Source organism: Prionailurus bengalensis, chromosome F2 (genome assembly GCF_016509475.1).
Source record: "Prionailurus bengalensis isolate Pbe53 chromosome F2, Fcat_Pben_1.1_paternal_pri, whole genome shotgun sequence".
NCBI lineage: Eukaryota > Metazoa > Chordata > Mammalia > Carnivora > Felidae > Prionailurus > Prionailurus bengalensis.
The window spans coordinates 65,588,141-65,602,132 of NC_057353.1; the positions used below are offsets into that span (position 1 = coordinate 65,588,141).

The 13,992-nt window shown below is 40.8% G+C and overlaps 1 pseudogene; it reads right to left on the minus strand.

Annotated features, from left to right (window-relative positions):
* Window positions 1–6,132: 6,132 nt before the first annotated feature.
* LOC122496093 lies at window positions 6,133–7,945 on the minus strand (annotated as a pseudogene).
* Window positions 7,946–13,992: the final 6,047 nt, after the last annotated feature.

Genomic DNA, 13,992 nt, shown 5'->3' on the forward strand with positions numbered 1-13,992 from the left:
TCTCTGCCCCTCCCCCGTTCATGCTCTGTCTCTCTCTGTCCCAAAAATAAATAAACGTTGAAAAAAAAATTTTTTTTATGTTTATTTATTTATTTTGAGAGAGAGTGAGCATGAGTGGGGGAGGGGCAGAGAGGGAGAGAGAGAACCCCAAGCAGGCTCCACGTTGTCAGTGCAGAGCCCGATGTGGGGCTCAATCCCACAAACCACGAGATCATGACTTGAGCCAAAATCAAGAGTCAGACACTCAACCGACTGAGACACCCAGGTGCCCCATACCTCCACTTTTGATATGTAGAGAAAGCTTATGAATTACCCCCTGCCTTACTTATAAGCATCTAATAAACTGATTTGGCTATTTCTCAACTGGTTATTTAATGGGAAACTTCTGTGAATCATTTGATAAATCAGTCTCAAGTCCTCTGAATACTTAGATATTTGTGTATTGGATTTTTTTAGTATAGGGAAAGCCTGTTTCTTCTCCAGCAGGAAGGACAACTCAGTGTCGCAGAAAAAGAAAGCTGGTCACTTTATTTCTTCCCTTCACTGTCTCCTGCCCAGCCTAGCTTGCGTGACCCATGGAGGAGCTAAGCTGAACACTGTTAGAACACCTTGAGTATATCACCAGGGAAGTGAGTGAGGACTGATCTGCTGACCATTTCAGCCTTGTCACAAAGCCACCCTGCTGACACAGAGAGGATAGATAAGCAGCCCAAACTGACCATGACCCTGGGAACACAGAGGAAGGCTGCCCCACCTCTCCGTCACCCATGAATCTGTAGTTAACCTTTGTATATAAGTGTTGAAAGCTTGTGCTTTATGGAATTCACAGGCATCATTCTCCCAATTTCTCAGCAAATTCACTAGCTTTAGCGGGTGAGCTTTATGGTGAAATTAAGGCATTGGCAGACCATGTCATTACACTGACGAAATCTTCTAAATACAGCTCTAAGATTTAAGAATAGCATTCATGCATAATTCTTATAACCTGGAATGATATAAATAAACGAAAACTGGAGTAATATCATAAAGACCAGGCTAATGAACGGAAGGTGGCCTCTCCATGGTGGCTCATTTAAGACCCAAAAGTGGCGTGGATGGATGCTATTATTAAATATACAAACCTGTTTATACAAATAATTGTTATGGCATCTTTAATAACACCAGTATTATAGTTTTGCCCACGTCCTAAAGATGTGTATACTTATTTTTCCTCACTAACCAATATATGTCCCGATAAAAAATTAGAAACAAGGCCCTAATCCTGAATCTATTCATTGCTCTCAGCTCATCCTAAACACGGCCTCCCAAGGAAAAACTACAAATAATCATGTTGATCCTCAACATCCTCCATTAACATTATTTTCCTTCATTTCCTGTTGGTGCTTATACATATGCCTCTGGTCTTCGCGATGTGTTGTCTATCAAGAGGAATTTGCAAACCATTCATGAAATTTAGTCAAAGATGTGTTAAAAATGTGACTAGTACCAGAAATAAAGATTTCAGAAAATATTGGGGAAACATAGGATAAAAGAGAGAGCACAGAGAAAAAGGTAGGTATCCACTTTTCTTTGCTTCTCTACATAGTTAGAAGAAACAAGTATTTTCCTGGAGTGACAATAGACAAAAGAACACTTTTCAATTATGTCATTTATGCCTTTTTTATAACTCTATTCATCATTTGGCTTTGTTTGTATGCATATGTGCATGTGTTTTCTCTTTTGAATAAATTAGGCCTAGAAAGCAAGGAGAAAGAGGGAGGCAGTGACACTGCCCAGGAAGGCACAGAGAAAGTTTAATGGAGTAGGTGATGCTTGGGCTGGAATCTAAAAGACCAGTGCTCTAACCCCTGAGCTATGGCACCAACCACGCTTGGGTTGGAATCTAAAAGATGATGCTTGTGGTTGGATGAAAACGGGGAAGGAAAATCAAGGCAGACAGAATAGAGGTTGCAGAGGCAAAAAAAAAAAAAAAAAAAGTGACATTCTAGGCTTGCCTCGAAAAGCCATATAAGTGGAGCCTTAAAGTATGGCTTTTAGCTTGGCAGTGAGGAGAGGGATAACTTTCCATCTTGAGTTCCACTAAAGAAGATTCTGAGGCAAGGATAGTGGTGCACATGGTTTACTGGACAAGAGATCTCAGGAAAGTCATTTAAGGGAAGATGGGAGTAAACGGGGAAGGGGGGGTGGCGCACAGAAAGGTGAGGTATGTAGCCATTTATCGCTGTGGACAACTGGAATCCCGTGAGGACACTTTGGAAGAGTATGTAGAATATACTTCAGAGTTTCCCAGGGCCTGAGCAAGCCGGGACATTCATTGCCCAATTCCTCTGTCATCACTGGAGGAAAGCACTAACTCCGGCTTGTTTTCTGCATGCGCTAAGTATTGTGCCGCCACCAAAAGAAGCCCTTGGTCGGAGTCATAGGGGCTTGTAGTGAGAAGAAGCTTTCTGTGGTTAGCAGTAAACCTGAGGTGATGAAAGGAGGGCACCAACTTTCTGCCCAGCCTTCTTTCCTACTCTCTTAATGCTATTCTCACATTATCCTCTCCATGCCAGCCTTCTCCATTACTTAGGAATGGCTCCATCAGGGCTCAGTTCTGCACCGTAACCCGAGATAAGAGATGTTCCCCTCAGCTCCTGGAACGAACTAGTCTCTTGGGGGAGAGGTGGAGAAAATAACAGTGTTATTTATATACTCTAAACCCCCAGTCCACAAATTCTTTTGACTTGATATCCTTCTACCAGATCCACCCAAAGATCTGTTGGTTGTTGAAGTACTAAAATATTTAGTGACTTAGAAACAAGTAGAATAAACTCTTCCCTTCCAGAAGAGCCCAGAGTCTGAGAACTTCCTTTCAATGAGGTTTTTGACAATCTTCTTCAAAACAATCGTGGTCAAACTCAGGAGCCCAGGTGTGTGGCCCACCTAAAGACTTTAGATTTAGATTAGAAAATGGAAGGGAGAATTTACATTAGCTTCCAAAATTTTTAAAAATTCTCCTTCTTAGTTAAAGTGCGTTTGGAAGATCCTGTCTCCATATTCCTTGACTAAAAAGACACTAAGCCTTTTTTTTTGCCCTGAGACATTTTTGCTTCAATAAATTACAGTTATTTGTTGAGTACCAATGGCTTCCTGTTACAGTTAAAGAAAATCTAAAATCTGGGGCGCCTGGGTGGCTCAGTCGGTTAAGCGTCCAACTTCGGCTCAGGTTATGATCTCACAGTTCATGGGTTCGAGCCCCGTGTCGGGCTCTTGTGCTATCAGCTCGGAGCCTATGGCTTGCTTCGGGTTCTGTGTCTTCCTCTCTGCTCCCCACCACCTCATACTCTATCTCTCTCAAAAATAAATAGTAAACATTAAAAGGAAGAAAGAAAATCTAAAATCTAAAATGACCTGCAAAGCTCTGGCCCTTCCTGCTTGTCTGGCCTCATCTCAAGTTAGGCCAATATGAGCTTACTCTGGTCTGGCCACGCTGTTCCCTTAACATGGCAAAGTCCTTAGGGATTTAGATGTTCACTTTGCTATACTTGAAATCTCCCCACATTTCCGCTTGTCTAACTTTCTCATTTTATTTACATCTCTGGTTAGATGTTACTTTATCTGAGATGTTCCCTAACCTTCTGTTTTGAAATGTCACCATGCTTTATCTTTATCCCCTTAGACTGCTTCCTGGTTTGGTCACTTTATTTTTGTTCACAGATCATCCCTAGTGCCTGGTACACAGAAGGTGCTCAATGAACGTATGCCAAATGAATAAATGCCTTGGGGTCACAGGATTGTCAGACACTTTTTTTTTTTTGTCCATAATATTTTAATGCTTTTCCACTTTTAAATACTGGTTCCAATTTTGTGATTGCAACATTTGGGATGACAGGCACTTTCATACAAATAAAATTTAAAGGAAAAAAGATCTTAGATGGATTGCAAGGATTATATTCTTATGGAGAAAAAAATAGCATAATTTTCCTATCTGCAAGGAGAAAGTTGTTTTCATTAGGGAAGTCGAAATTTATAGGGAAAGGCTAAGGTTGTATTTATTTGAGGACTAGTGATTGACACAGTCATACTTTTCTATGTGCTTATTTTGTTTCCTTTTTTTGTGTTAAGTGTTTCCCTCTCACTCCAAGACATGGTATATAAGGTTATCCTGACTCCTAATGAGGGCAGGGCAAGGTATTAGTTTCACTTTGTTCAAGTTCTTGCCTTCAGGCAAGGATTTGACAGCATTCATTAAGGTAACAATCTTCTGAATCAGTGTGATTCATTTGGTGTTTTATTTGCCTGTTTTGTTTACATGAACACAGTAAGAGCGGCTGATTAACACACAAAGAACTTTTTAATGTGTGGTTAGTAAGATAGTCTGAAATGATATTAAGACAAAAGAAAAAAAAGCCTTTATATGGAGATTTTGTATATCCTCAAGGGTTATAATTTCGACTTTTGTGTGCCAGAAATATCAAATTGCCTTTATTAGCTTGCTTAAAGATAGCAAGAACCAATAAATATTGTTTACTTCTCCAGGTTTGGTCTGGCCTTCCTATCACTGCAGAGATACCTGTTTTTGTTTGTTTGTTTAAATTCTGAGATCCCCTAGCTTGTCTATGCTTCTGTCCTGAAAGAAGGAGACTATTTAACTTCCTGTAAAGCTGAGGTCCCTTTAATCATAGACCGGATAACAGACCAGTTACTGTGGAAGACTTTTTAGGTACCAAGTCTCACTTTCAATTTAGCTATATTATCTAGAATTTCTAAAATAAATACGTTTCTCCTGCACATAGAAAACACACACACATTTATATATATAACACACATATATATTAATTATAATATATATTATATATATGTATATATATAATGCATATATATAATATATTATATATATTATATGTGTGTGTGTGTGTGTGTGTGTGTGTGTGTGTGTGTGTGTGTGTATGTATAAAGAAAAGATGTAGGAATGATGTTTCCCCTTCTGGGCACAGCATTTGAGAGAGAACAGCTACCATCCATTGAAAAGTAATGCAGGAAGAATTGGCAAACAAAAGACATAAGGAAAAACAGGTTCTGTTACGAACTCCAATTAAATGATAAATATGGTGTCTGGAAGTAGTATGGTTTCAACGAGGTGGTCTGATAATTGATTAAAAGACTTGATCATAAATGTTTTCTTCAGTATCAAGCCAGTACCCCAAGGCATCTTCACTTTAATTCCATTTGTGCGCCACGCATATGGCATACTCCCCACGGAGGCTAAGTGCGGAGCTGTTTGATTTTTCACAGCCACTGAGAAACAGGATTTCTGCAAGAATGGGTGGCTTTCTGGTTCACTTTTCCCCACAGACTTAGCAAAATTACTCACAGACAGTAGAGATGCAAAAATGATTTTTTAAAAAATGCATAATATTGGGGCGCCTGGGTGGCGCAGTCGGTTAAGCGTCCGACTTCAGCCAGGTCACGATCTCTCGGTCCGGGAGTTCGAGCCCCGCGTCGAGCTCTGGGCTGATGGCTCCGAGCCTGGAGCCTGTTTCCGATTCTGTGTCTCCCTCTCTCTCTGCCCCTCCCCCGTTCATGCTCTGTCTCTCTCTGTCCCAAAAATAAATAAATGTTGAAAAAAAATTTTTTTTTAAAATTAAAAAAAAATGCATAATATGAATTTATTCTGTGATATTTTCCTCATTGAAGATATTTTAAAATAAACTAAAATAGCTGATGTTACATGAAGCAGAAATATCTACCAGAATTTAGATAATGGTAATATACATGATTTGACCCCCAAATATCCATTTTGGCTTTCATTTCAAACATCTCTTTTTTTTAAAAAAGTAATATAAAAATGATAGATTGCTGCACTCCTTATATTTCCTTCATCTGAAAAATTTTAATTCAATTTCCAGTTATTTTCTCAACTAAATATGTTAACAGTATTTGCTCTTATTATTTTTTTTAATTTTTAATGTTTATTTTTGAAAGGCGGTGGGGAAGGGCAGAGAGAGAGAGACAGAATCCGAAGCAGGCTCCAGGCTCCAAGCTGTCAGCACAGAGCCAACAGGAGGGCTCGAACTCATGAACCATGAGAACGCGACCTGAGCCAAAGTCAGAGGCTCAAATGACTGAGCCACCGAGGCACCCTTGCTCCTATTTTTGAATGGGAAGAGTATCCATTTTCTGTTTCTTAATGGTAATATTTAGGTCTTCTTTCTCTGATTTTCCAAGAAAATGGTTCATGCTGAGTTCAAATAGTAATTGAGCCCTGTCCAGAACGTAATGGGCAATTACAGATCTAATTTTGAGAGCCTGTGATATGAGTCTGTCCAAGTGGTCAGCTCCATACCTACGAGAAGAGCATGTGGATAACCATTCTGGCCACTTGGGACTACCCTGAAATCTATCTGCAAATTCCATCCCCTGCCCAAACACTAAAATGGCTCTGATGCCCACATAGGCTTCTGCAGCAAGCTAGAATCCAATCTTGTCAGCTTCAGCCTCTGGTGGTCTACTGTATGGTCTATCAAGCATACACTCAAGAAATTTAGACTGTCACTACTGTCTCCAATGTGCCAAACTATCTCAAGAACAAATGGCCCAAATCATTGTGAGAAAAATCATACTTAAATCCAGTAAATCAACCAAACTAGGCTTTTCTACAGCATGCCCAAGTACTGCGTGGCTATTTCAGGGCCCAGAAGAAAAGCAAGTTGATGAATGTCAGTTACACTATTCAAAAGCCCAATGAAGTTAAACACTCGTCCATTTGGAGTCACAAAGGCAATGCTCACTTCGCAGCACATATACTAAAATTGGAATCACAAAGGCATTTATACCCGAGAAATCAACCAGTTGAATAATCCAATAGATCTCAGAGACCCTGGGGTATCTTTATTATGGTCAATTACATAATAAACCACTTCTTTTTAACAGTCTGCCATTGGATATCTTTCTCGGTTTGCATATCATTTAAAAGTTCTTCCATCCATGCTTCGTATTCCAGTTCTGATAAAAGTCTGAAATGTTCTTTTCTCAAAAATAGTAGCTTGGGGGCGCCTGGGTGGCGCAGTCGGTTAAGCGTCCGACTTCAGCCAGGTCACGATCTCGCGGTCCGGGAGTTCGAACCCCGCGTCGGGCTCTGGGCTGACGGCTCGGAGCCTGGAGCCTGTTTCCGATTCTGTGTCTCCCTCTCTCTCTGCCCCTCCCCCATTCATGCTCTGTCTCTCTCTGTCCCAAAAATAAATAAACGTTGAAAAAAAAAAATTAAAAAAAAAAAAAATAGTAGCTTGCCCTTTCCTATGTTGGACTCACTGCCAGGGGAGTAAAAGAAAACACTACAAATAGCAACCCAAAACTAGTCAACCCAAAGAATAAGTTTCGTTTTTCCCCCTTCCTTACACTTTCATTAAATAGTTCTTTCTCCCTAGGAGGGAGCGCTTACCACCATTTCCATACGCCCCAGCATGTTTACAATGATCTCCAAGTAGTTTCTGCACTGGTTTAAGAATTATCAACAGGAGAGAAACCAGTGCCATTGAAACGGTAAAGAAGCGTAGAAACTCCTAATGTCTCTTAAGAGAGAACCCCTAGAGGACTCAACACTGATGAGCAGGAATGGCTGAAACTTCTCCGAGCAGTAGCTGCCTGGAAAAAGAGTCATTCCACGTTGTGTGTTTTTGGGTAAACATCCAAATGTCCTTACTTTTGGTACTCCAGAGGCATCCTGTTCTTTTGTTATTGAAAGCCCTATAAAAATCAAAGTTTCCAGGCAGAAAAGCGAATCTGTCACACTGACTTGCTTCCAGGCCCTGACACTTATTTACTATGTGGTTAATTTGTATTTGATGACAGTCCAGTGAGGTTATGTACAGCTACTGTGTTACATTTTCTCCAGTTGGTCAGTGAATTATATCAGGAAAAAATGCAATTCAGTAGCGGACTGCAGGCCATAGATGAAGGTCATCTTTGCTCGATTATCTAGTCGTGGCAAATTAAAGGTGATTAGATGACTCCTTCCAATTAGTGAATGTGTTTCTTTGCTTGCTTTTCTGAGTTAGTAGGTATTGCAATTCCTATATCCTTTTTCTTCCCAACTATAAACTCAATGAGAGAAAGGATTATGACTTGTTACTATTAGAACATCAACACCAGGGACAATACCTGCAAATAATAGATGCTCTGTAAATATGCTGAAGGAAAGAATACACCAGCCAGCAAAGCTGTTTCTTAAATGCCCACCAGAACACCCTGGTGAAATCAATTAGCCTTGATCCAGAAATCAAAAAGTTCAAGGCACAATGCAGTTCACTTTCATTATCTATCCTTTCATATCTCTTGAACGTTCTGAGCCTCAATTTCCCTGTCTAAAGAATGAGCAGAAATTAATCCAACAAGCCCTTCTGAGACTTGTGTGGTTCTCTTAAAATAATGTAGATGAAAGCACTGTGAGTTATAAGCCGCTGCATAAATGTATGATCAGACATGGCATGTCACCCTGACACGGATCAGGGAAATAATTTAGGAAGTGAGCGGGGGGGTGTAAGAAGGTGGAGAATGCTTAATTTGCCAGAATTCTCTGGGGAGTATGGAATATGGTTGTAAGAAACATTTGATACATTACTTGAGGTACTGAGTGAGATCTTTTACCACTCCTACCCCAAGAGGCATGCTCCACTTTCAAATAATGCTGAATGAAGCTTTCTTCTAAGAATGAGCTCTCCACTTAACTGCAGATTTTTGAATACAGAGTGGGACAGAAGTATGGAGCCAGAGGGGCACTGCTTGAAGCACAGAGGATGACTTCCCTACGCCCAGCAAACTTCCCTGAAAATTAAAGAGACAATCATTTATTTCTTTAAGACTTTGAGATGATGCTTGCCTATCAAAGATAACAAAGCAAAAGCCTGCCTGGGATGTACACATATTGTACATCCAGTCTCATGTATAATCACATCAGAATCATATCGGACCTAGAGAAACTCCAGACTGTGTATCGTGAAGTCAGAATACATTCATGTAGGAGGGATCAAGCTCAATCTTAGCCAAAAAGTTAATCTCAAATAGCAATGTTGGGACAGACCTGGAGTCAGAACCCAATATTCTACCTCCCAGTGTACTAAACGTTTTACAAGTGATTATATTTTAAGCATTGATTCAAAACCATTGAACAGATTGGTGGTTTGTGCCACATTTTTCCATTCTCTCTCTCCAAATGGATGGCCTACATTCAAACCAGGCAGATGAAAACTGGTAACAGCTTGCTAATGGATGTCAGAATCTTAACTCATTTTATTCAAGTGTTCCTTCATTTATTCCTTAATTCATCAAACATGTATTAGATGCCTAAATGGTCCAAGCATCTGGAGTTGCATAGGGAATTATAGTAAATACAAACAAACATTGTGTGTATGTGTGATCTGAAATGTTTACTAGTTGTGGTATGAGAGAAGAAACATACCATTAAAATAAAACATTTGGCTCTTGGGCTAATTGCCAAGATGTTTGAAAAAAAAAAAAAACAACCATGTCCATTTTCTGTGTTCCTCATCATGACTGTGTTAAATCAAGAATATAAAGCCGCCACCAGAGATTTGACTGCAGTATTTCATTTCTCTTACACAAATTAAATAGAATACTGACATTCAAATTATGCCTATTTTCACCTTAATGCTTTTGCAAGATCACCTGAAAACTTCAAAGCAGTTTGAAATAGACTCACCCATATATTAGTTAATTCGGCAAACATGTATAATACCTCTCACGTTCCAGGCACAGTGAACACGTACTGGGGAGTACAGATAAAAAACTGCTCCAAAAGAACTCGTCATTTGAAAACAAGTAGCGGTTGAATAAATAGCTTATGATTCAGCACGACAGTACAACTCCTGCAAGATACAGAGAATGCACAGAGGTACATGGAGGAGAGTGAGGTTCATTGGACTTGGGTGTTCAGAGGTTTCCTGGAGAATGCTAAGTTTAAGTTACATTTGGAAGGAAGGATAGGGGGTGAGGGTAGAGATGGGCATGTCAGAATGAAGGATCAACATTCGCTGAGGAACAGAAGCATACAACAAATTGTGTGCCCTGGGAAATACAACCAACTCATGACTACGGGAGCAAAATACACAAAACTAATTATGATAAAGTTGTTTTTTAGATATTACTAACTTCCATAAGACAAACCCTTGGGCTGTATTAGTTGAAATTTTTACAGAGTCTTCCACATTCTCTGTCTCTCCGTCAGACTGTTACTTTTGTGATCATATAGTTATGATATGGAAAAATGGCCAGCCAAATGCACAACTGACTACATGATGGCAAAGACAGAATTGGGATACCACTTTGAAATACCTTTCTACGGCCACCGAAAGATTTGTCTGAGGTCCGGATCCCTCCTTGCCATCTCCTCCCTAGCATCTTTTATTTTCTAGTAAGTTTTTCATCCCTTCTTCACTCTCCTTCCTTGCCCCCCCCCTGTCCTCCTTCTCTTCTTCCTCTTCCTCCTCCTTCTATGAGTCTACAACCTTCTATGTCTATGACTGCATCCCAAACCTACACTTCCGTTTGTAAAGTGCTTTTAAATCTATGTTTCCAGAATTCTTCAGAACATCCTGTGGAGAATCCTTGCGGAAGTCTGGGCCAGTGGCAATGCGGGCTTACTGTCTTCACAGATCTTTGACAGATTCACATAGATCTGCTATTTAAATTCGGGCTTTGGGCAAGATTTCAGGTGAAAAAAGAGTTCTTATCCTTCTTTAAATTTTAAAATGACTCCCCTTCTAGTATGACTCTCATCTTTTGAAGATAAACTGAGGCAAACAGAGGAGTAGTGACAGTATTGATACTGTGCAGCTATCTAGACAGAATGACACTCAAATATGGGTCTTTTGTTCTCAGATGCTCATCACATTAGATGGTTCCAGGCAAGGGGTCTTTTCTACCACCTCGCCCACTGTAGGGAAAGAAATCCCTGTCTGGGAACTGTAACGACAAGAGGGTCACCGTGCTCCGTGTTTCTCCTTAGGTATAGACCTAACTGCCTCCTAACCTCCTTTAAGCTTTCATCAGAAACCCTCTGTCCATAACTTTCCACATTTAATTCAGTGTGAAGACGTTAATTATGAATTTACTACATTTATTATGCTCAGTCTTGGAAATACAAGGTTAAAAGTATATGTAGTCTTTGAAATGGAGTTTCTCATCCACTTCTCTGGGGATGGGAGACACGGACACGCACGCAGCGGACTCCTTCAATGAAGGAGGCATGTTGTTATGGGTTGAATTGTGTCCCTGAAAAGATATGTTGAAGTCCCAGTCCCCAGGGCTCCAGAAAGTGCCTTTGTTTGGGAATGAGATCGTTGCTGATGTGACTCGTTAAATCAACGTGGAGTCACGCTGGAATAGGGTGGGGCTCTAATCTCACATGATGTGCCCTTATGAGAAGATGGCCACGTGAAGACACAGAGACACAGGGAGGGAGAGCACCATGTGACATGGAGGAGAGACTGGAGTGGCACATCCACAGTCCAAAGAACACCAAAGATTGCCAGCCATTATTAGGAGCTGGGAAAAAGGTATGGAACAGATTCTCCCTCAGAAACCTAAGGACTCAACCTGATTTCCATTCCCTGATTTCAGACTTTTAGCTTCCAGAACTGTGAAACAATAAACTATTGCTTTAAGCCACCCGGCTTGTGGAACTTCATTATAACAGCCACAGGAAACTGATACAGCCGCATAAAGTTCACAGGTGAACAAGTCATTTTCCAGTCAGCTGTGCGTGTGGCACACCTGTGGGAGTAGGTGACATTTTAGTTGGATGCTCAGGTGTAAGTTGGACGGGTCCGAAGGGAAAAGGGAGGGTAGGCGTCCACAGCAGAGGAGAAACAGAAGCAAAGGACAAGGTTTGGAAAGATCTTCTGGCATCTGAACAATGCTGAGGAGTCCTGCACAGCCCCAGCGTGGAACGTGAGGTGCTTTGGGCAAAGCTGTTGCAATGCCCTTTTGCAACAAGAGTTTACTTAAATAAATAAAAAAGAAACAACTTCAAGTTTTGAAATCACTGTGTGTTTGTGTGTGTGTGTGTGTGTGTGTGTGTGTGTGCGCGCACGCACATGCACGTGTGTGTGTGTCTAAATATGTATCTATCCCCAGATGGTTTTCCTTTCTTTCTTTTAATTTCTTTTTAATTATGGCAGCTATTCTCCAAACATGTTTTTGTTTATCTCAAACTAAGTATACAGTTTCAACATATGGAGCATATTTTGTTTTACTTCAGTTTATCTTAAGAAATCAGCTTTCCTAACTCTTGTTGGCAGTGGACCCAAATGATTTCTTACTTTTTATTTCCCCCTTTACTTTCTCCTCTTCTTTTTTTCCTTTTAATTATGATTTATCTGTATCTCTCTCCCTCTCATTTTCTCTCCCTTCTTTCTTCCCTTTTTTCCTCCCTCCCTCCCTCCCTTCCTTCCTCCCTTTCCTTTCCTCCTCCCTCCCATCCTTCCTTCCTTCCTTCCTTCCTTCCTTCCTTCCTTCCTTCCTTCCTTCCCTCCCTCCCTCCCGTCCTTCCTTCCTCCCTCCCTCCCTCCCTCCCTCCTTCCCTTCCTTTCTTTTTCCTTCTGGAATGTCACAAAAGGTGTCTGATGTTGATGAACTGGTTCAATTAGTGGCAAAAACCAACCGTTCCTTGGCTTGTGGATATTTAGTCAGCCTAGAACATACACAAATTAGAAATAATGTGAATAAACAAGCCAGCAGTAATATTTGCTCTTATGTTTATAGTACCACGAACCTGGTAGTCAAGTCTGTTCATAATCTCGACCCAAAGTTTCTTATCTGCTTTGTTGTGCATGATGCTTTTCCAACACTGTTTATTCGCCTTCTTTGTTCTTTCTTTCCTCAGAAAGCTCATTTGCATCTTCTCAGCCTATTGCACTCCACTCACCCTTCAAATTCCAGTGCATGTGTCCCTCCCTTTGACACATTTTATGATGCTCCCTGACAGAATTAATCCTATTCTCCCCTGCATGTTCCCAGAGCTCTGTATATCCCTCTATCCTTGCTTTCTTGTGATTGGAATTTATTTTCATACCTGCCTGCTCCACTAAACTGTGATCAAAAAATGGTTTCTCATTGCTCTGAAGTCTTCAATCTAGCAGAGCAGAGGCACAGAGTAAGCACTCTGTAAGTTCTCACCAGAGACATGTTGGAGTGAAAAGGGATTGCAATCCTTGTACAATGAGTAAAAAGCTTATCTTTAATATCCTTGCAACACCTCTGAAACCATATGCACACTTCCCAATTTGAAGAGTGCTGGGAATGTCAGGAACTGGGCACTTGAGGCAGAAAGCCACCAGGAATGCTGAGCCTAAGACTCTAGGGAAACTGATCCTTTCTTGGTATGTACATTCGTGTAGCAGAAACTGGGCATTAAGTAGACTTCACATGTAGTGTGGAAGCACAGTGATACAGTCATGAATGTTTCTGCAGTGACACTATACAAAAGCGTTTACCACTTAAGCCAACGCTAAAAACTATTGCTGAGATGGCTTCTGAGGGTAAGTGTGCGGTAATGACTTGTGAGGTCTGCTGGAAGCATGAAAAGAAGAAGTAATGGCACGTGTGAGGCATACTTAGCTTGTCTGTACTCCACTAAAACAAAGCCTACGTCTTTCATCTTAAGACCTCCAGAACCTTATTTGACACATTGAATATGATCTACATGGGGCTGTTGGAAGGAAGGAAGGAAGGAAGGAAGGAAGGAAGGAAGGAAGGAAGGGAGGGAGGAAGGGAGGGAGAGAGGGAGGGAGGGAGGGAGGGAGGGAGGGAGATCGTCTAACCTCATAAATAGCACACACAAGAAATTGCCAGCTTCATAGGTACAGGTCTATAATTCCTGCACCCCTCTATTATTATCAAGTCTTTCCGACGGCCTTGTGATATAAGAAACCTTAAAAATTACATTGCATGACCCCTCATTCCAGCAACTTAATTCTAGCAGTGACCTTATAA